The sequence below is a fragment of the Triticum urartu genome, chromosome 2A (assembly GCF_056163025.1).
Source record: "Triticum urartu cultivar PI428250 chromosome 2A, HENAU_Tu73, whole genome shotgun sequence".
Lineage (NCBI taxonomy): Eukaryota > Viridiplantae > Streptophyta > Magnoliopsida > Poales > Poaceae > Triticum > Triticum urartu.
In genome coordinates, this window is record NC_141874.1 from 13,354,003 (window position 1) to 13,377,820 (window position 23,818).

At 41.4% G+C, this 23,818-nt stretch overlaps 2 pseudogenes; one reads left to right on the forward strand and one right to left on the reverse strand.

Moving 5' to 3' along the window:
• Positions 1–2,708: 2,708 nt before the first annotated feature.
• Positions 2,709–4,413, reverse strand: LOC147982892 (tyrosine N-monooxygenase-like; annotated as a pseudogene).
• A 5,175-nt stretch (positions 4,414–9,588) lies between these two features.
• On the forward strand, positions 9,589–11,666 carry LOC147982893 (indole-2-monooxygenase pseudogene; annotated as a pseudogene).
• The last annotated feature ends 12,152 nt before the right edge of the window (positions 11,667–23,818 follow it).

Here is a 23,818-nt window from a genome sequence, read left to right on the forward strand (position 1 = left end):
CATCACCGTCGTCTGTCTCTTCACTGTCGTGTTTTGGATCACACGTTAAGGTCCTGAAGCCTTCTCTCCAGTCCAATCCACAGCACATCCTACACAATCAATGATGGACAAGTTACGTACGAGCTACGACGGACACCGAATCGCATTGTGAGACTAATCTTGTGGACGTTCTCATCCACGAACGCAGAGCCACTCATTAATACGGTACATGATTAACTTGCTCGTTTTTCAGATGTACGTCACGTACTGGTGTCACATATGCCAGCTGCTGCAGATGTGACCACCTCCGACATTTTAGTACGTAGGTACGTGCTCCCGACGACGATTCAACCCCGCGCGTTTCGCCCGCGCGATCACATGTCACAGCTAGAACACAAGCTATTCATTCTCCGCGTCTGCAGGCTATAAACAGGAATTAATAAATCCATCATCAAAACTATATCAGCCAGCAAAAATTTATAATAGCATATTTCGGAAATCAACAAAATTACATATTTCAAAAATACCTTTTCAGATACATATATGCATATGATTTATAAACATCGTTTCTGCATATTTTTAAAGTTAATGAAACTAATAAAGAGAACTTGTAAAACAAATAAAACTCGAGCTTGGCTAGCTCTAAGCTCAGTTGGAGTTATTTCTTAAATGAGGTTTCTTTTTTTTAAATGGAGGCATACCCCTGGCTTCTGCATCATGATGATGCATGCATCCATCTTATTAACAATCCATAATCGTCATAAAAGTCTTACAGCTCACAAAACGGAGCAGATCAAAGTACCAAAAAAAAGGAAAAAAATACATGTGAACCATATCAACCGGCACAATGAAGATAAAAAGGATAAGCTCTCTAGACTCCTATCCTGTTATGCGAGCGCCATCCGAACCGGTTGAAGATATCCCGAGCTACCATCTCCCATTGGTTGCACCCAGTAACCAAAGGCTCCCTGGAGTCCATAGGAGTGAGTAAGGACCACGTACGGTGCGAGTTTCTTAAATGAGGTGGCTGCGAGTCCCAGTCTCAGACCTGCCCTTTCCCCGGAGACATGTACTATTTTGTATTTGGTGTTAACATCGCTCCACAATTGGATTAGGGATTCATAGTTAACCATCGACTAAATCGTCAGCAACACATGACAGATCACCGGGCATAAAGAAATATATAGATAACTAAATTCTTGAAAACACATAAAATAAATCAACAACGGATAAAAATTGCATTCCAACGGATTTGCAGGTCTGACTGTCTGCTGGACAAAAATTTAAAAAGAAAGAAACAGACATAAACCGAAAGGCCAGAAGTGTTTAGAAAACAATACAAATATATTAGATTATAATTTCCAGCAAAATTAAAACTTATCACATTTTTATAATATGAAATTAATGATTAAAATAAAAATTAAAGTCAACAAAATGCACAATTAATCTAAGAAAATTAAGAAAAAACTGAAAATACTTTAGGAACAATCACCTTTTTAATTCCCTAGTTAGTAAAGCAATGAATATCATGCAACCTAAAAGAAAAACGAGCAGATTGGTACAATATAAACTTGGAAACTCTATCCCCACCTATTATAGTCTACTTAAAACTGATATTTTTTTTCCTTTTGCAATACTAGATATGGAATTCATTGCATGGATGCAAATTGTACGATGTATGATATGATCTATGCCACATGTAGGTAGTCTATTCCATAAACACCTGTGGATAATGATGATTCTGTTATTTAGACCAGTTTGCAGTTTATGCCGAAAAGTATAATTAGTATAGCAACTTTGCCCGCGTAATTCAGAAATAAATTTTTCTTTCTGTCTTTGTTGTTGCACTGATGAAATGAAGTGAAATTAATGAAATGAAGGACCTGCAGCAATAAACGAAAAGCTGACAGTACAAACCAAACAGCAAGAACTTACTCGTAGCATTATCAACAATAACCACTAGCCTGACAATACACTGTCCTGCATAATACAATTCATTAAACGTATGAAAACTAGAAAATTACTTCCAAAATTAGAATTCTCACATCGTTTTCAAGCACCAAGCCATTTCTTCGGACAACCTGTTTAACTTGAATATTAAGCAGAATCTGCCGCAGTCTAGTTCTTCAGAATTTTGGTTGTTTCAAAGGGAAATGAACCGGGCCTTGAGCCTGATTAGGATGAGCATTTTCCCTTTTTTCGCCATTTCGGTGATGGCGAACCTGCCCGGCTCGTTAATCATTGTGTATAAGTTTCTTTCTACTAAAATGCATCATGATACAGCTTTTATATCTCAGAAGAAAAGATTTCTCACAAAAAAACCCTAGTTAATAGAATATGAAAAAACTTAGTTCATAGAACAATAAGTTGGCAATACATAACATATTGATGCATGAATGACATAATTGTAAGACGGGGTCAAAGCTGGGCACACAATTGTACAGCCAGGCATGTATACAACATAAACATAAAACTTTTGTGCAATTCCAAGGATTATTTCATGGTACACCATAATGGAAAATACAGAGGTTTTGTTTTACATAATGATAAGTACACACATTACATTAGTGATGCAACCATCGATTGCTTCTTTGTTTCTGCACACATGCAGTGTCATAATATTAAAAGAGAACTGAACGTAGCGCCGGAAACATGTAACATACACTAGTTCCAGATACATTTTATTGACACATAAATGAGAAAACGCATATTAAATCTATTTAATTGGATCATATATAGAGATGTGCAGCCAATCGTGGTGTAGCTTGCAGAACAAGGGGTTCAGCTAGTGCAAGGCCCGCATTGCGTTCTTGGAGACTCATACTCTTAACGTCGGGAGGCTTTGTCCAAGTGAATCCCTGCAACATCCTTGCGAACAACATCATTGTCATAGAGGTACCAAGTGAAATCCCAGGACAACCCCTCCTCCCACTGCTAAATGAAATGAAACGTAGGCCTGGATCAGTGAGAAGTACATTCCCAGTGTTCAAATGCCTCTCAGGGTGAAACTCCAGTGGTTCAGTCCAAATCTTGGGATTGCGGCCAAGTCCAAGCCGGCTTAAAAGTATGTGGCTATCCTTGGGGATGGTGTAGCCAGCAATTGTTGTGTCCGCCATGGTGACATGGGGTACGTTAAGAGCATGGTATGTGTGTAAGCGGAAGGCCTCCCGGATGCACGATTTGAGATAGTTTAGCTGAGGAATGTCAGACTCCTGCACCAGTCTATCTTTACCGACAACGGCATCGAGTTCGTCGGTTGCTTTCTGCATGATCTCTGGCATGTTTATCATCTCAGGGAGTGCCCACTCAACCGCATTAGATGGGTTATCGACTGCTGCAAAGATCATTTCCTAGGTACATCCATAGATTTGAGAATAAATAAAGTAATCAGTATAACGCAACAGAAAAGGTCAATACACAGATAAAATGGATCGAAGAACAATGAAGAAACTTTTTATTGAGGTTAAGATGACATACTAACCGCTGTTTGTGCTCTAATGTCTTCTAGGGAAAGCATTGGTTGTCCCTCTGCATCTTTAAGATGAACCAGAACGTCCAAAAAGTCTCGGGGCCCTTTCTCAAGAGTGGATGACCTTTCACGCATCCACTCCTCTATAATAGGATCATGCAACTGGTTGATTGTTTGCATGGCAACCTTGGAAACCTTTTCATGGCCATCCAAGTCGAGGCCTATGAGGGCAGGGAAGTAGTCGGACACACAAAAGCTGTAGAGATGGTTGAGGGCCGTGAAGAGAGCGGCAACATGTGCCACCTCATCATGTCCAGGCCCACTAGTGGATGAAGCTGGTAGGTCACTAAAGTATCTTTTACCGAACACAAGCCTTCTTATCATGTTACCAACGAAGTGTTGGGTTACATGACGGACGTTGACAATGTTGCCTGGACATGCCATGTCGCTGCAATGAGTTTTATTAATGTACCTCACAAGGTGGTCGTACTCCTCTTTCCGGAGGTGGTGGAGCTTTCGCTCCATGGACGAGGCGAGAATCTCAACAGTAAGGACACGCCTCATCTTCTTCCACTGGTCTCCGTATGGTGAGAAGATGGAGCCCTTGTACCCGAAGCTGAATATGCCCGAGGCGAAGGTGGTGGGACGGGAGGCAAAAACTTCATCATTTTTTCGTAGTACCTCAGAGGCTATCTGTGGACATGCTACAACAATGACATGGGTAGCTCCGAGACGGAGGCACATGATGTCTGTGTCATCTCCTTGAGCAGGCCATGGATCCATCGGAACACCGCCGGCTTGCTCAGAATCACCTGATGCATGTTGCCAATGATGGGCAGTGCCGCAGGCCCCGGGGGCAGCCTGCATCGTCGCCCCCGTTGCTTCTGGGACAATAGCACTCTTTTATTTTTCCAGAGAAAATACACCAGCATGGTGACCATGATAACCAGAGTACCAAGAGCCATATTGCATGAGCTGGGCAGGGTGTTATATGAAGTAGGATAGAAGGCAATTTGTGGAACTGATAGGTAATGGACAGATGTTTTAACAGTTGTGTTTGAAGACACTCTTGCTTGGTGCATCTTTGTTGGTTAGTTGTGCGGGTATTTATAGGACAGCCGGGGAGCCAGGATCCTTGACGTACTAGTTATTTAATCAATTAGTGACTCCTTTCATTGCCCCACGTGGCCACATATACCATTCATGTCGCCTCATGCATGTTCAATGCATTCTGGAGAGCAAATTAAGTGAATGTTGGATACTCAGTTAGAGATGTTCTTCCCTTGATCATCTACAGGAGCTCTTCCAGATTGGCATAGTCAGAGAAGGCCTTTGCTGAGCTAGCTCACATGGAGTCTTTCCTTCATTCAGAGAAGGAACCATCAGAGTTTTATGGAAATCCTTCTCATTTCCGGCCTCTATCGATTGTTGCACACAACCGTCTATTATCAGAAAGTTTCAACATCAGAAGTAAGAGCATCTACAGCCGGCCGCCTCATACTCGCCTCAAATGGCGGACAACCCCAGGTGCCGCAACCGCCTCGTGGTGGATTTCTTGGCCTCTGACCATGACGGATCCATCGTCGACCTCACTTTGATCGGCAACGTGCAGGTGACGACCTCCGGCAAGGAAGAGTAGGGCATGGGAGATGGCGGCGCCTCGAGTCCCGTGAGCCGGTGCATGTCCCATGTCCTACTATACCTCGTCGACGATCGCACCGACATTTCAAGGGGCGCAGCCAGCTGTCGGACAACGTCCGCTGAAGTTTAGGTTTCATGTGCATGTAATTGTATGGATTTGAGGATTCGTAATTGAGGTATCTGGTTCTGGAAACGCTAATTTGAGGTCTCATCGGTCACTGCCCGGCGTCCACGGGCATTTGAAGGGTCGGATTTGTTGTATCCAGTTGTAAATGCTCTAAATGTTACTTCCTCCGATTCAAAATAAGTGTCCTAGCTTTGAACTGAGCTTAGAGGTTAGAGAAATTAAGAACTCGACAGAAGTAAACTCCTGGAAGTATCATCACTAAAATGTGTTATTCATGGGAGCCAACCGAGGCAACTGCTCCTGTCTGCAGTCTCTTGGCCATGCCAAAATTTGATACCGATGCCAGTTCGGTCTTGCTTTGGAATTTTGCACTGAGGCTGTCCGGGTTTCCGTGGGTATCCGTCGACCCGTACGTTCACTGTGCGGAGCCATTCTCCTCTACAGAAACGCACTAGCTGCAGGTAGCACATGATGCACGAGTCTTCGCATCCATTCTCTTCCACACACGCACTAGCTGCAGGTATGTAGCCCATGATGGACGAGTGTCCGGATCCATTCTGCACTAGCTGCAGGCAACGGCTCCTGCTAGTCTCAGTACTGTGCTTCCAAGAGCATGAGGGAGATGTTGACGAGTTACCAACGCTCAAACCATTGGTTGACTAGTTATTACACATGCATAGCTCGTGTGATCCGTGATTTAAGGGCAAAGAATCGGAATCCAATTACCCTTTCTCTTATAGTACTGTCGTCTGTCGATCATTCTGACCTCCACCTTCTAGAGTGAGCGTCACATAGCTAAAGTTTGTTTATTTGATCCCGCCAAAAAAATGTGTGTACTCTTTGAGAAAAAATGTACTAGTGGCATGCGGACTAGAAGCCACGCCACATGACTTACGGATTTGGCATGCCAGGGTCTCACAATGATATCAACATGCTTCAGCGATCTCCGTTGTTAAAGAGACCTTGCGGTTGGCATTTCGAGTGCTCCAACTTCGTTGGGGTATTGTTCGTGGAGCTGCAAATATATGGGATCTTGAGATGCTGTGGACAGTGATGGCTTGTTGTATGATCATGCATAACATAAATGTAAAGGAAGAGGCTGACGATGCTCGCCATACCTCTGATATTTTATACATGTTCGCCTCCTAAAAGAAAATCCAGAGCATATCGTCATCTTTCTATAGATGCGTCAAAAACTTCGACATTAATAACCGCATGTGTAACTACTCGATGATCTTGTGAAGCATATCTGGATTCATGTAGGAAACCATTAGTTTTCTATTTGAGCGTTATCCTCTGAATGGTATTTATGTCTGAATTAACTATGCATTTTTAATTTGAATTATTTATTGCTGATTTTTTTTACATCTATGTGTATGGGAATGCATGGAAATGAGGACGTCGTTGCCCAGGCAGAAATATGGGCTCCATTGGCTACTGTCCGCCCACACGTCCGGACGTGTTTGTGAACAAGAGTCCACTGAGCCCCATTATCTAGTGCCCTCATTTCACACAGAGATAGAGGGGGGGGGGGGGGGGGCGGAGGGGCTTAGCGCAGTTCGGCTAGAGAAGGACGCTAGTCACCAATCCTTGCTCCCTAGAGGGCCCACATTAGGTAGCTTATTTTTTTTCTAAGGCCCACTTCAAGCTTCCTCGAGGTTTTTAGCGTCATATCCGAATTTTTTATTTTACTCTGAAATTGCACGAGTGCTATACCTCACATTCAGCGAGGCAGAAGGACCTCTCTCATCGAGTGCTAGATAATCGGGCTGGCCCACTAGCGCATATTTTCGACAAAATAGTTAAAAATAGGTGCGCGCGAGGGACCGGTTTTGGGATCTCCTCGTTGCTTGGTAGCACTCTTAGCCACTGCTCCAACATCGAGTCCGTGTACAATATGTAGGACGCGACCTACTAGAAGGAAAAGAACCGTCTTTTACACATATTTCTTCTTTTCTTTTCTTCGGTTTTTTCTTTCTTGCTTTTCAATGCTTTCCTCTGTTTTTTTTGTTTCCTTTCTTTCTGTGGGTGTCCGTCGACCCGTACGTTCACTGTCCGGAGCCATTCTCATCCACACACGCATTAGCTGCAGCCTGCAGGTGGCACATGATGCATGAGTGTCCGGATCCATTCTCTTCCACACACGCACTAGCTGCAGGCAACGGCTCATGCTAGTCTCAGTCCTGTGCTTCCATGAGCATGCGGGAGATGTTGACGACTTACCCACGCTCAAACTATTGGTTGACTGGTTATTACACATGCATATTGCTCGCTAACTGACATCCATGCATAGCTCTTGTGATGCATGATTGAAGAGCAAAGAATCGGAATCGAATTACCATTTCTCTTATATTACTGTCGATCAGTCTGACCTCCACCTTCTAGAGTGAACATCACATAGCTAAAGTTTGTTCTCTCTGATCTCGCAAAAAGAGAAGTGTATATTCTTTGGGAAAATGTATTGTCACTAGTGAGAGAGTCGGGTGAGAGACGCGAGACAGAATGAAGGACGAGGAGGACAGCGGGCTAGGTCGGGCTTGGTTTTGGGTCGGGCCTGGTGGCGTCGCTTCTAGGCCACATGCCACTAGTAAATTTTGTCGGCGTTTTTTTTTAATTGAGTTGGCTGATACCAGTGGCATGCAAACTATTCGCACACCACCAACAACACATCAGTAGTGCCATTGTTATATGTTGGCATGCCACTAGTAACTCGGGCCATGTCCCACCCCTGGGGCTAGCTTACTAGTGGCATGGGCATATTTTAGCACACCACAATTTTGGCCACACCACATTTATTTTGAATAATACCAGTGGCTAGTGTGTGGCGCGCCACTAGCATAGGATGTGTTTAGGCATTTCTCTACTAGTACCAAGGTCACATCAAACATGTCATATTTGAAGCAGTGGCATCAAACGACTTTTGGATTTGGCATGCTTTCTTTGTGCCAGGGTCTCACAATGATATTAACGTGCTTCAGCGATCTCTGATGTTTAAGAGACCTTGTGATGGGCCGAGATGCTCTGTCGTGCAACTACACCGTCAATGGCCATGATTACATCATGGGGTACTACCTTGCCGATAGTATGTATCCTTACTGGCAGCAGTTTATGATGACTATCCCCGAGCCTAGGTAGCAAAAGTTTTCTCTTGGCATAAATGCAAGGAGCTGCTAGGAAGGATGTGGAGGGGTCATTTCGAGTGCTCCAACTTCGTTGGGTTATTGTTCGTGGAGCTGCAAATAGGTGGGAACTTGAGACGTTGTGGGAGGTGATGACTTGTTCTACGATCATGCATAATATATTGTCGAGGATGAGGCTGACGATGCTCGCCATACCTCTTATATTTAGAGGCCTAAGGTACATGTTCCAGAGCATGTTGTCAACTTTCTAGAGATGCATCCACAACTTCGACATTAATAAGCGCACGTGTAACTACTCAGTAATTTTCTGAAGCATACGCGTATTTATACTGGAAACCATTAGTTTTATGTTTGAACTTTATCCTCTGAATAATATTTATCTTTTAATTAACTGCATTTTTAAATTGAATTACTTCTTGTTATTTTTTTTAAATTTTTATTGTTTGAACTATTTATATCCTTGATTGATCTATGTGTGTAGGAATGAATGCTACGTTGTCGCCTTATTAATTGCTCCAAGTTCAGTGCACCCCACAGTGGTTGTTGGTTTTAGTACTCTGCTTGACTAGCTTATAAGCAACCGATCGAGCTTGTGATGATAAACTAAGCTGGTTCAGAAGAACAATTGCGCCGAGAGCTCCAGCGGTTGTATTATATGTGTGTATTTTTTGCTAATGTAAAATGCGCAATTTCTATGTAAATTGTGTGTAATTTTTGTTATTTTTTATTTTCTTTCTTCATAACGGGTAATACCAACGCCACTAATTCATTCTTCTTTAGGAAACTTCCTATTTTGTTCCCTTTATTTCTGTTCATTTATTTTTATTTTTGCCTTGTGTCTTAACAGGTATTGGGTCAATTTCTGTTATGTTTCAGACCATGCCCATGTATTTAGTAGGCTTCCGTTTGGTGGTTGCAAAGAGTCGAGTGCTCCTCTAGAAAATTTACTGGCCCAAATAATTGCAAGTCGATTTTGATTTTGCTGCACTGAGAAAAGTGGACGTGCCCAAATTATTTTTTCAGCCAACTTGTCCCTAACCGGTCCCTTATATTTTCCACTTTTTCTTTTTTGAGCGGTCACAGAAAGTTCATAAAACATGTAACCAAGACCCAAAGACTACCTTGTACAGTATGTTTTTAAGAATGAAAGCTACGTTGTCGCCTAACTAATTGCTCCAAGTTCAGTGCACCCCACAGCGGTTGTCGTTTCAAGTACTCTGCCTGGCTAGCTTATAAGCAACTGATCGAGTTTGCGATGATAAAACTAAGCTGGTTCAGAAGAACAATTGCGCCGCATAGCTTCTGAAAGTGCTGTGCTAGACATTAACTTCCCATGGCAGATCTCGTCATGCTAGAGACGCCTCCGACGGGATGGTTTCTATTCCTCTTCCCGCTCTTCCTCTTGTTTGTGTTTTATTACTGGTTCACTTGGAAGACAGGAAAAAGGCAACAGCTTGCAGGCAGACTCCCGCCATCACCACCGGCGCTGCCCATCATCGGCCACCTGCACCTCCTCGGCTCGCTCCCGCACGTCTCGCTCCGCAGCCTCGCCAGGAAGTATGGCCCTGACGTGATGCTCCTCCGTCTCGGCGCCGTGCCAACGCTCGTCGTATCGTCGCCGCGTGCCGCAGAGGCCGTGCTGCGCACGCACGACCATGTCTTGGCATCACGGCCACACTCCATGGTCACGGACATCCTCATGTACGGCTCGTCCAACATCGGCTTTGCGCCATATGGCCAAGGCTGGCGGCAGGCAAGGAAGCTCCTCACCAACCACATGCTGAGCGTTAGAAAGGTGCAGTCTTTCCGCAGCGCCGTCATGGAGGAGGTAACTTTCAATGACTTTCTAGTTTTCGCCACACCACATTTGATAGAATTATTTTTAATATCTCGGCGTGAAAAACATTATGAAGACATAAAATTGAAAAATGCATAAACTTCATCCTTTCCAAACCAAAAAAACTTAATATTTAAGATGATGAAGAAAATTGTGGATTGTTAAAAATCAAAATTAGATGGCGAGTTGACCAGAAGAAAATTAGAAAATGGGCTGGTCTGTCTATCCACAAGGCGGCGTAGTGCAGGTCCGTCGGACAAAAATATATCATCATATTTAATTAATATTTAACATAATTTGAAAGAAAAGCTATCCATAGATCATGAGGGTAAATAATATAGCTTGTGCTTCATTAAGAAATCTCGAAATAGAAAGGTGTGACAGCTCCCGGTGCCTAGGCACCGTCTACCAATAGTAAAATCAAAAAAAAAAATTCTGAAACTTTGTAACATCAAAGATGATCAAACTTTGTAGGTTCTTGCAAGTTTTCATGCCAAAATATTATGTAGAGAAAGGTGTATGAACGAGTTTCAGATTTCAGTGCTAAAAATGCTCAAAACTTCAAGCACTGAGATCTTTTTCGTGTGTAGAGCTCCTCGAATGGTTTTTTGGTATGAAAACTGGCAAGCGCCTACAAAGTTTGACCATCTTTGATTCTGCAAAGTTTTAGATTTTTTCCTATTTGTTTTGATTTTAATGTTCATAGAGGGTGCCTAGGTACCCGGGAGCTGGAAAACTACTCTCGTCTCGAAACCAACTCAATCCAATTGGCACACTGAGGTCCTAGCAATTGCGAGAGGAAAGGTCATGGCTTGAAAATCCATCAGACATAGGAACGTGGAAACGCTCATACTACTCAACACCAGCAACAATCAAGAAAAGAGAGGTCAGGGCTTAGACGGTCTCCAGTTAACTGATGAATAAACAACATCCACTAGTTAGGATATTCCACATTTCTAAAAAAAATTGGGAGCTTGATTTTTTCTAGTTAATATGTCAGTTACCATCAGATAGGACGTCCCTTTTTATTCAATGATTTCCTACTGTCAAGCCTTGTTGGTAATCTTCTTAGCATTTTCAGAAACTTACCATGTCAGAAACAAAATAAATAAAATTCACTTTCATTGTGCCCTCTGCTAACAATTGTGCATGCCATCATAGGTGAGCATGGTGATGGCCAAGATTCATGAGGCCGCCGCAGTCGTTGGTGTGGTGGACATGAGTGAGCTGCTCAAGACATTCACATATGACATGGCATGTCACATCGTGTCCGGAGAATTCTTCCTAAAAGAAGGACAGAGCAAGTTGTTCCAAGACCTCACCAATGATACGTCACTGCTGCTAGGAGGGTTCAAGGTGGAGGAGTACTTCCCAACATTGTCTAGGGTAGGACTGCTTAAAAGGACAGTCCGTGCAAAGGCTGAGAGACTAAGGCTACTTGATGCTTTAAGTGCACCATGCTTAACGGCTTAGAATCGGGACTTCAAAGACGTTTTGAACGTCATGGACCATATGAGATGTTCCAGGAGTTGAAGTTAATATTTCAAGCAAATACCCGAGTTGAGAGATATGAAGTCTCCAACAAGTTCTATAGCTAAAAGATGGAGGAGAATCGCTCAACTAGTGAGCATGTGCTCAGATTGTCTGGGTACTACAATCGCTTGAATCAAGTGGGAGTTAATCTTCCAGATAAGATAGTGATTGACAGAATTCTCTAGTCACCATCACCAAGTTAGTAGAACTTCGTGATGAACTATAATATGCAAGGGATAACGGAAACAACTCCCAAGCTCTTCGTGATGCTGAAATCAGCGAAGATAGAAATCAAGAAAAACATCAAGTGTTGATGGTTGACAAGATCACTAGTTTCAAGAAAAGGGCAGAGGGAAGAAGGGGAACTTCAAGAAAAACAGCAAGCAAGTTGCTGCTCAAGTGAAGAAGCCCAAGTCTGGTCCTAAGCCTGAGACTAAGTGCTTCTACTACAAAGGGACTGGTCACTGGAAGCGGAACTACCCCAAGTGATTGGCGGATAAGAAGGATGGCAAAGTGAACATAAGTATATTTGATATACATGTTATTGGTGTACTTTACTAGTGTTTATAGCAAACCCTCAGTATTTGATACTAGTTCAGTTGCTATGATTAGTAACTCGAAACGGGAGTTGCAGAATAAACAGAGACTAGTTAAGGGTGAAGTGACGATGTGTGTTGGAAGTGGTTGCAAGATTGATATGATCATCATCGCACACTCCCTATAATTTTGAGATTAGTGTTGAACCTAAATAAGTGTTATTTGGTGTTTGCGTTGAGCATGAATATGATTTGATCATGTTTATTGTAATACGGTTATTCATTTAAGTAAGAGAATAAATTGTTGTTCTGTTTATATGAATAAACCTTATATGGTTACACACCCAATGAAAATAGTTCGTTGGATCTCGATCGTAGTGATACACATAATCATAATATTGAAACCAAAAGATGCAAAGTTAATAATGATAGTGCAACTTATTTGTAGCACTGTTGTTTAGGTCATATTGGTGTAAAGCGCATGAAGAAACTCCATGCTGATGGGCTTTTGGAATCACTTGATTATGAATCAGTTGATGCTTGCGAACCATGCCTCATGGGCAAGATGACTAAGACTCTGTTCTTCGGAACAATGGAGCGAGCAACGGATTTGTTGGAAATCATACATACTGATGTATATGGTCTGATGAATATTGAGGCTCGCGACAAGTATCATTATTTTCTGATCTTCACAGATGATTTGAGCAGATATGAGTATATCTACTTAATGAAACATAAGTCTGAAACATTTGAAAAGTTCAAAGAATTTCAGAGTGAAGTTGAAAATCATCGTAACAAGAAAATAAATCTGATCGTGGAGAAGAGTATTTGAGTTACGATTTTGGCCTTCAGTTAAAAATAATGTGAAATAGTTTCACTACTCATGCCACCTGGAACACCACAATGTAATGGTGTGTCCGAACGTCATAACCGTACTTTATTGGATATAGTGCAATCTATGATGTATCTTACCGATCTACCACTATCGTTTTAGGGTTATGCATTAGAGACAGCTGCATTCACGTTAAATAGGGCACCATCTAAATCCGTTGAGACGACACCGTATGAACTATGGTTTAGCAAGAAACCTAAGCTGTCGTTTCTTAAAGTTTGAGGTTGCAATGCTTATGTGAAAAAGTTTCAACCTGATAAGCTCAAACCCAAATCGGAGAAATATGTCTTCATAGGATACCCAAAGGAGATTGTTGGGTACACCTTCTATCACAGATCCGAAGGCAAGAATTTTATTGCTAAATTCGGAAACTTTCTGGAGAAGGAGTTTCTCTCGAAAGAAGTGAGTGGGAGGAAAGTAGAACTTAATGAGGTAACTGTACCTCCTCCCTTATTGGAAAGTAGTACATCACAGAAACCGGTTTCTGTGACACCTACACCAATTAGTGAGGAAGCTAATGATGATGATCATGAAACTTCAGATCAAGTTACTACCGAATCTCGTAGGTAAACCAGAGTGAGATCCGGACCAGAGTGGTACGGTAATCCTATTCTGGAAGTCATGTTACTAGACCATGACGAACTTGCGAACTATGAGGAAGCGATGATGAGCCCAGATTCCGCAAAATGGTTTGAGGCCATGAAATCTGAGATATGATCCATGTATGAGAACAAAGTATGGACTTTGATGGATTTGCCCGATGATCGGCAAGCCATAGAAAATAAATGGATCTTCAAGAGGAAGACGGACGCTGATAGTAGTGTTACTATCTACAAAGCTAGAATTGTCGCAAAAGGTTTTCGACAAGTTCAAGGTGTTGACTACGATGAGAGTTTCTCACTCGTATCTATGCTTAAGTCTGTTCGAATCATGTTAGCAATTGCCACATTTTATGAAATCTGGCAAATGGATAAACAAAACTGCATTCCTTAATGGATTTATTAAAGAAGAGTTGTATACGATGCAACTAGAAGGTTTTGTCGATCCTAAAGGTGTTAACAAAATATGCAAGCTCCAGCAATCAATCTATGGACTGGTACAAACATCTCGGACGTGGAATATACGCTTTGATGAGTTGATCAAAGCATATAGTTTTATACAGACTTGCGGTGAAGCCTATATTTACAAGAAAGTGAGTGGGAGCACTACAGCATTTCTGATAAGTATATGTGAATGACATATTGTTGATCGGAAATAATGTAGAATTATTCTGTAAAGCATAAAGGAGTATTTGAAAGGAGTTTTTTCAAAGAAAGACTTCAGTGAAGCTGCTTACATATTGAGCTTCAAGATCTATAAAGATAGATCAAGACGCTTGATAAGTTTTTTCAATGAGTACATACCTTGACAAAAATTTTGAAGTAGTTCAAAATAGAGCAGTCAAAGAAAGAGTTCTTGCCTGTATTACAAGGTGTGAAGTTGAGTAAGACTCAAAACCCAACCACGGCAGAAGATAGAAAGAGAATGAAAGTCATCCCTATGCCTTGGCCATAGGTTCTATAAAGTATGTCATGCTGTATACTAGATCTATTGTATACCCTGCACTGATTTAGCAAGGGAGTACGATAGTGATCTAGGAGTAGATCACTGGACAGCGGTCAGAATTATCCTTAGTAAAATAAGGATATGTTTCTCGATTATGGACGTGACAAAAAGGTTCGTCGTAAAAAGTTACGTCAATGCAAGTTTTGACACAGATCTGGATGACTCTAAGTCTCGATCTAGATACATATTGAAAGTGGGAGCAATTAGCTAGAGTAGCTCCATGTAGAGCATTGTAGACATATAATTCGCAAAATACTTACGGATCTGTATGTGACAGACCCGTTGACTAATATTATCTCACAAGCAAAACATGATCACACCTTAGTACTCTTTGGGTGTTAATCACATAAAACAATGTGAACTAGATTATTGACTCTAGTAAACCCTTTGGGTGTTGGTCACATATCGATGTGGACTATGGGTGTTAATCACATGGTGATGTGAACTATTGCTGTTAAATCACATGGAGATGTGAACTAGATTATTGACTCTAGTGCAAGTGGGAGACTGAAGGAAATATGCCCTAGAGGCAATAATAAAGTTATTATTTATTTCCTTATATCATGATAAATGTTTATTATTCATGCTAGAATTGTATTAACCGGAAACATAATACATGTGTGAATACATAGACAAACAGAGTGTCACTAGTATGCCTCTACTTGACTAGCTCGTTAATCAAAGATGGTTATGTTTCCTAACCATGAACAATGAGTTGTTATTTGATTAACGGGATCACATCGTTAAGAGAATGATCTGATTGACATGACCCATTCCATTAGCTTAGCACCCGATCGTTTAGTATGTTGCTATTGCTTTCTTCATGACTTATACATGTTCCTATAACTATGAGATTATGCAACTCCCGTTTACCGGAGGAACACTTTGGGTACTACCAAACGTCACAACGTAACTGGGTGATTATAAAGGAGTACTACAGGTGTCTCCAAAGGTACATGTTAGGTTGGTGTATTTCGAGATTAGGTTTTGTCATTCCGATTGTCGGAGAGGTATCTCTGGGCCCTCTCGGTAATGCACATCACATAAGCCTTGCAAGCATTGCAACTAATGAGTTAGTTGCGAGATGATGTATTACAGAACGAGTAAAGAGACTTGCCGGTAACGAGATTGAACTAGGTATTGGATACCGACGATCGAATCTCGGGCAAGTAACATACCGATGACAAAGGGAACAACGTATGTTGTTATGCGGTATGACCGATAAAGATCTTCGTAGAATATGTAGGAGCCAATATGGGCATCCAGGTCCCGCTATTGGTTATTGACCGGAGACGTGTCTCGGTCATGTCTACATTGTTCTCCAACCCGTAGGGTCCGCACGCTTAAGGTTACGATGACAGTTATATTATGAGTTTATGCATTTTGATGTACCAAAGGTTGTTCGGAGTCCCGGATGTGATCACGGACATGACGAGGAGTCTCGAAATGGTCGAGACGTAAAGATTGATATATTGGAAGCCTATGTTTGGATATCGGAAGTGTTCCGGGTGAAATCGGGATTTTACCGGAGTACCGGGAGGTTACCGGAACCCCCCGGGAGCCATATGGGCCTTAATGGGCTTTAGTGGAAAGGAGAAAGGGGCAGCCCAAGGTGGCCGCGCGCCTCCCCCCTCCCCTAGTCCTATTAGGACTAGGAGAGGTGGTCGGCCCCCCTCTCCCTCTTTCCCCCTCGGGGAATCCTAGTCCAACTAGGATTGGGGGGGGGGGGAGTCCTACTCCTGGAAGGAGTAGGACTCCTCCTGCGCCCTCCTCCTGGCCGGCGCCCCCTCCCCCTTGGCTCCTTTATATACTGAGGCAGAGGCACCCCAGAAACAGACAAGTTGATCCACGTGATCTATTCCTTAGCCGTGTGAGGTGCCCCCAGCCACCGTATTCCTCGATAATACTGTAGCGGAGTTTAGGTGAAGCCCTGCTGCTGTAGTACATCAAGATCGTCACCACGCCGTCGTGTTGACGGAACTCTTCCCCGACACTTTGCTGGATCGGAGTCCGGGGATCGTCATCGAGCTGAACGTGTGCTCGAACTCGGAGGTGCCGTAGTTTTGGTGCTTGATCGGTTGGATCGTGAAGACGTACGACTACTTCCTCTACGTTGTGTCAACGCTTCCGCAGTCGGTCTGCGTGGGTATGTAGACAGCACTCTCCCCTCTCGTTGCTATGCATCACATGATCTTGCGTGTGCGTAGGAATTTTTTTGAAATTACTACGAAGCCCAACAGGAGAATACCTTGAGGGGTCGAAGGGAAGGATAAATCGCCGATTTGGAGTTCCGATTCACGAAATTTTGTGGGCATTAGGTAGGGGCTTGATTGGGGCGGCCGGGGTGGAGAAGGGGAAAAGTGAGGGTTTGTGGAGGGGAAAACAGGGGAGACTCTATTTTGTTCACGCAAGGGGCATGGCGCCCTGAGCAGGGGCGTCATGACCATCAACACGGCGCCCTGGCCTGGGGCGCCATGGTGGCAAGCCCTGCCAACGTGGCAAGTCAGCGCTGACCAATATGGCGCCCCTGACCGAGGCGTTATGATATCTAGCATGGCGCCCCTGGTGCAGGCGTCATGCGTGTAGGGCCATTTTATGAATTTTTTTCAAAAGAGGGCCATTTTGTGCTGAACTTTAGCCAAAGGGCCAGTTTAGTGATTTTTCATGGCATATGTATGTGTTTTTTATCTTTTTATCACGCAATAAAGGCGTCGAAACATTTTCGTACTACTGAAAAACGAGCCTAAATGGTTGTGGCTGTTTCACTCTCCTCTTTGTCTCTATAAGTGTAGCCTTCTAGAGTCTATAGGTTGCTTCTCTTCCACCAACACTGCCACTTCGGTTTCAGAGCTATGTGCCACCTAGTGCTTTCCCATTTGCTTCTTTGTGTGTGCCGCGTTGTGATAACATGGCTCCGAAAGACTGACTTGTGATCATGTAAGAGAGACAGGCGTTGAAGTTTTTTGGGGATCGTTCTCGTGCGACTTCTAGATTCTTCTCCACCATATGGATGCGCACAACCACTTCCCCGACACCAACAATCTCTTCGGCGATATGGCTACTAACACAAATTCCTCTTCTTTCACCACACTATATGTGTTCTTGTCCCTCCAACTAGGGATTGTGTTTGGACTACTAGGAATAGACATTGATACGATGCTTCTCGCTTATTTACCCAATTGCACGACTTGTTCAGTACTTTGTTACTGGAACCAATTATCATTTCTATTATGATTTCATGTTTGGTCTATTTTTTTGAATTAAACTTAATGGGAAATAGCTCTTCAACAATCCAAAAACCTGATTTGTTTAGGCAGTTTTCTCCAATTGCTTTTCCCGCAACCCTCAAACCTGCCACGTCCAAGGATGTGAATTACAAGAGATGGCATGTCAGGGTAGTTCTTTGGTTAACCACCATGAACTATTTTGATGCTTCCAAGGGCATACCGGAGGGACCACTAACTCGCAAACAGAGCAATTTTTCTAGGCTACAAACGCCTTTTTTGCATGTGTTGTTTTGAGTGTTGCTGGCGACAAGATGGTTGATCTCTCCATGACCATTGTGGTAAATTTCCTACTGATTCTTTCAATATGTCATTATTATGCTTAGTGGATTGACATGAGTGCCAATATACATGTGTGTTTTGATATCTCCATGTTTTTTTCTTATCAGGTCACAAGGACTGCAACCGTGCTGATCGGAAACATGTCCCATGCTTCTATTCATGGTGTTGGTACAGATGATCTAAAGTTTACTATGGGAAAGAGCATTCAGCAGTTACAACTTAGACATTTCTGAAGTGTGGGAGTCCAATGCTGAAGCTCATAATATTGCTAAGTAACCCCTTTCTCTTGATCATGGTTACCACCTATGGATTGGGCAACTGCCTGGGTCCCTATGGACCCCTATGTTTGTTAATGTTGATCAATAAAGCTTGTGAAGTTCTAAAAAAGGCTTTGAATGTCTACTTGGTCTCAATCACACACACCCGTCGACTTGCTCAATGACATTTATGCATTGTCGAACAATTAGGGAGAACCATGATGAGCCATTTCACCTATGAAAAAAACGATGCATAAGTCAAATGAATGCAAAGTAACTCACAAGAAGTAGAAGAAAAAAGGAACTAAAGTACATGAAGTGATAGCCGAGGAACGAGATGTGGGAGCACCAAGAGGCCATTGACAAGGAGGAGTGAAATAATGGACGGCAAGAAGGCCCATGGTCCTTGGGACTCTTCTTTATTCCCCTTTTATGTTAATTTTCTAAGTTTTCTCTTTTGTATATGGACTGTTGTTGTGTCTACAAGGCCCAAGGTCACTTCAAACACCCCGTCTATGACACACTATGATTCAATTTGACGACCAAACACACGTGCATGAATTCTGTGGGCTAGCCCAGTTCAAGCACCTGTATTGTTCTCCTCACTTCATACGGTTTTCCAATGGTTTTGTCTTAGGTTTTTTTTGTTTTCTTCCTATTTTCAAATGGTTTTCTCATATTTTCTATGTTAGATTTATTCCCAAAATCTGCCAAAAAAATCATGAATTAAAAATTCTTACATTGAAAAATGTTCTTGACTTTAAAAAATGAATATGAATTCCAAAAATGATCACTAATATTTTTTCAAAAACCAGAAATTTAGCAAACATTTTGGTATTTTAAACATGATTGTGTATTAAAAAACTTATGACAAATTTTTAAAAAGTGTATGAATTTAATAAATACTCACAAATTTAAAGATTTACATGTATTTCAAAATTGACCCCCAGATTTTAAAAAACCTCAGATTTATTTTATATAAATATTAATGCATTTAGAAAATTCTCAAGGATTTACATATGTTCGCTACATAAAAATTCTTTATGAATTTTACAGAATATTCTTGAATTATAAAAAAGGAAAAAAACAAAACAAAAAAAAAGTAAAAATGGAGAATGGAGAAAGAAATGAAATGAGAAAAAGGAGAAATTCATTATATATATCCAACCAAAAAATGAGAAAGTCAATGAATGGACAACTATCAGTTACCCTACTTGGGGTGGCCTAGTAGTTGGCTTTGCTCGACATGTTCACACAATGAGTATCAAATAGGAAGTCCTCCCCTAAAAAAAGGAAGTCCATCATCCAAAAAGACCAATGATACGGGCAGAAAAAGCTGAGCATTACCTTCCATTGTCCAAAAAATGGAAGAAAAATGAGGGAGAGGATTGGGCCAACGTGCTAAAGACCCATGTACTATCTGCTGCCCTTTGCGGGTGATTGGCGGGGAAACACACAGACGGTCGGCCAACTCGTGCATGCAGTGAAGCTAGCTTGAAACAAGGTACTGTAGCAAAACCAGACGAACACTGACACATATTGAACTGACTACTGTAGCAAACTGGAGCGAGGCAGTATAGCGAACTGACCTGATTTATTGTTGTGATTTTTTTAGGAAAACAATTGACAACAAGCTTTGAAAACACGAACATTTTTTACAATTTCAAAATAATTTAAAATCAAAATTTTATTTTGAAAAATATGATTTTTTTTTTCAAAATCCCAAACAATTAAAAAATTTCTAACACTTTTTGATTATTCCAAACATTTTATAAATCAAAAACACAATTTTAATATTTTGAATTGTTTTCTAAAAATTCTGAAAAGTTCTTTGAAAATCACAAACTTTTTTTGAAAATGCGAAAATAAATAAATTATGCAAACAATATTATTTGCATTTGCTAATCACGATCATATTTTAAATTTGCCAATATTCTTTGAAAACACGGATATTTTCAGTTTTATGAACATTTTTTGAAATTTGAGAATTTTTGAAACAAAATGATGAAAGAAAAAAAACTGAAACAAAAAAGAAAAAAGGACAAAAGAACCCAATTAACAAGATAGAAAAAAACAGTTGAGGAACCATCTGGAAGGTTTCCAAAACCCTTCAGGAACCAACCAAAAAGTTCAAAAAATAGGGGTTCCTTCAGCAACTAACTAGCCCTAAATGGGCCCGTCCATATAACACTTGTGGCTAGCCTGTGTTTTTCAGCGACTACTTGACGGAAAGGTCGCCGAATAGGAAACACTGAACCCCACAACTCTCGTCGATCGACTTGATTAAAAAAAACAAAAGTTATCATCGATTTACAATGAGTCAATTACACTGGTGGTGCTAGAAGTTGGTGCAAATGACCACTTTGATGCTAGAACTTCCGGCATACATTGAACTGGTGCAATAACTTGGCTCTAGTATACAAATACCATGCAAATTTCGTTTGTGTACGCCCGAGCCGCTAACTAGGCATGCTAGCGTGGCATGGGACTAGCTGTCGGTGATTGAAAGGCAAAGGGGGGGGGATTTTTTGTGAAAACTCCCTCGATTTTCTGTGTCTCACAAAGAGCCCCTGCCGATGTTGCAAAGGTAGAGTTTCAGTTTTTCTGAAAAATTAACACAAAAAAGGAGTCTTCTGCGACTCAAACCACGACCTGTGGCTAGCACACAGTCAGTCTTGCCCATTACACCCGTTCAACAGTCATATCGTCAATGGATAACTATTCTTTATGTAATGGAACAAAAGGGGCTCTTGGAGGTTAAATGGGCAGCCGGTGCGGCCCATTTGCACCAGCTTGTTTCTTTTGGAAATTTGTAAAAGGTATGTAAATTCTGATCTCTGTATTAAGATAACATACAAATGAAATAACTTGCTTTTAAAAACACAAGTACTATTTTAAAAATATTCATGTATTTAAAATAATTGTTATGTATTATAAAAATGTTTGTATAATTTAAAGCAATGCAATGTGAATATTAGTAGTTACAATTTTGAAAAACAATGGTTGTGTAATAAAATTATATGCATACATATAAAAATGTTTGTATAATTACAAACATTTCAATAATTATATGCAAATTTTGTGAAATTTAAATATAATCTGCAAATGTATTTTTTTATTAATTAGTTTCTATTAAAAAACATTTAAATGACCTTATTTACTAAACATTTTTATATAATACATGGCTGTATATTGAAATGTTTTTATTTACTAATCATTGTCTTTATGTATAATATTTATATCCTCAAAAAAAATTATAACATAGGAATATATATTTGAACATTATTTTCATTAATTACTTTTTACAAATTCTTAAAAAACTAGTGCGTGCAAAATGGGCGGGACTATTTGCAATATTTTTAAGCCCCACATGCGTCCAGTTTATACTACATCAAGCAGCAGATCGTATTTCCGATACGTCGAGGCCATCCTTTTCCTGTTTAATTCCTATACTGATGTACTGACAGATGGGATCCGTGCCTCATAGAGGTGAAAAAATGCCACTTGACACGTAGACAAGTTTTCTTTATAAGGAATAAAAAACCAAGGGGGGTTTTGCACAAAAAAAAAGGCCATACGACCTCCTGTCTGCTTTACAGTAACTGACAACAGGCCCCACGCCATGCTCACGTGCCAAGTCAGCATCGATTTCATATCAAACATGATTTTGCACCGTATTTGCACGTCCGAACCAAGTTATTGTACTAGTTCAATGTATGCCACAAGTTCTAATACCAAAGTGACCGGTTGCGTCAAGTTCTGGCACCGCCGGTGTAATTGACTCATTTACAATCAAGTGTTGATTTGTTGTATCCCAATAGTGGTGCACCCTTGTCTGTCTAGTTTGCGTCAAGATTCATGCTCTTCTTATATAAAAAGTTATCTTTTTTGTTTCTTTGAAACAAGAGATCATTTGACCATGAAACTTTACCGGTCAACTATACACAAGTGAATCTCATTGTGTAAAATGTTTTTGATTTTTTGATGAAACATAAATTATTCAAATTTCAAATTCTGAATGAGTCGTATTTTACCAATTATGTTACGCGAAAAAGTCGAAAAACTTTTTTGCACATAGTAGTACATGTGTGATATTGATCTGCAAAGTTTCGAGTTCAAAGGTTCTTTTATTTGGGAGAAATAAAAAAATTGCTTGCACAAATTTTGATGCAAAAATGAACGGGGAGGATAGAGTGTACAATGGTATGGGGTACAACCAGAATTTTCCCTTTACGATTCGCATGCACGCAAAATACGAGGGCCTCATCTTGTCGATCCTACTATATGCACAGGAGCCAGGAGGTCCTACAATCGTCGCTGTTTGTCTCGATCTTCTCTATTGCCATAGACGCAAGCGCATATGTAAGCCATAGACTTGATGCAAACGTAAGTAACTGACGTACTTGATGCTCATGCCTACACAGAAGAAACAAATCGTTATGCTGAATGGTTAGCTAAAATATTGCCATATACTCCCTCCGTCCGGAAATACTTGTCATCAAACTGAATAAAAGGGGATGCATCTAGATGTATTTTAGTTTTAGATACATCCCTTTTTGTTCATTTTGATGACAAGTATTTTTGGACGGAGGGAGTACAACTAAAAATGAGTGAACCATGCTGGAATTTTGTTTATTTTGAGCCTAGTCCAATAGCAGTTTCAGAAATTCCTAATAAGTCCTAGAGGCCCATGCAGCCCATTCATGAAAGGCAAGAGGTGGAACTAAAGTTTAGTCCCACATTGCTAGTTTAGAGGGAGTTGTACCTTTTTATAAGGGAGGTTCTTTCCCCACTTGTATGAGCATGAGAATAAGAGGGACGTCCACACGCGCTCCTCCTCCGCCGCCCGCCGGCGCTGCGGCGCGGAATGAGCCGATGTCTAAATTTTTGCCACACACGACTAGTATACGAAAGGTCACACGGAAGCTGAAGAGATTTTTTGCGAAAGTGGAGTTCGAATGCGAATGGTGCAGCCCTCTCGCCTCCTTCTCTTGCGCCTATAAAAGGGAGGTCGCTCTTCTGAGAGAGACGCACCAGAACAACACAACCCTCCCGCCTCAGAGTTCCCGACCACTAAGCTACTGCTATGATCTTCCCCATCCCGGCTTGCGGCATGCACCGCAGGTCGGGACAGTAGGCCTCCAAAACCGCACCTTTTGAGTCCTGCACGGGAGAAGGATGATAAGGTTTTGGGGGAGCACTTCGCGCAACTACGGACTTCTTCGTCACGGACACC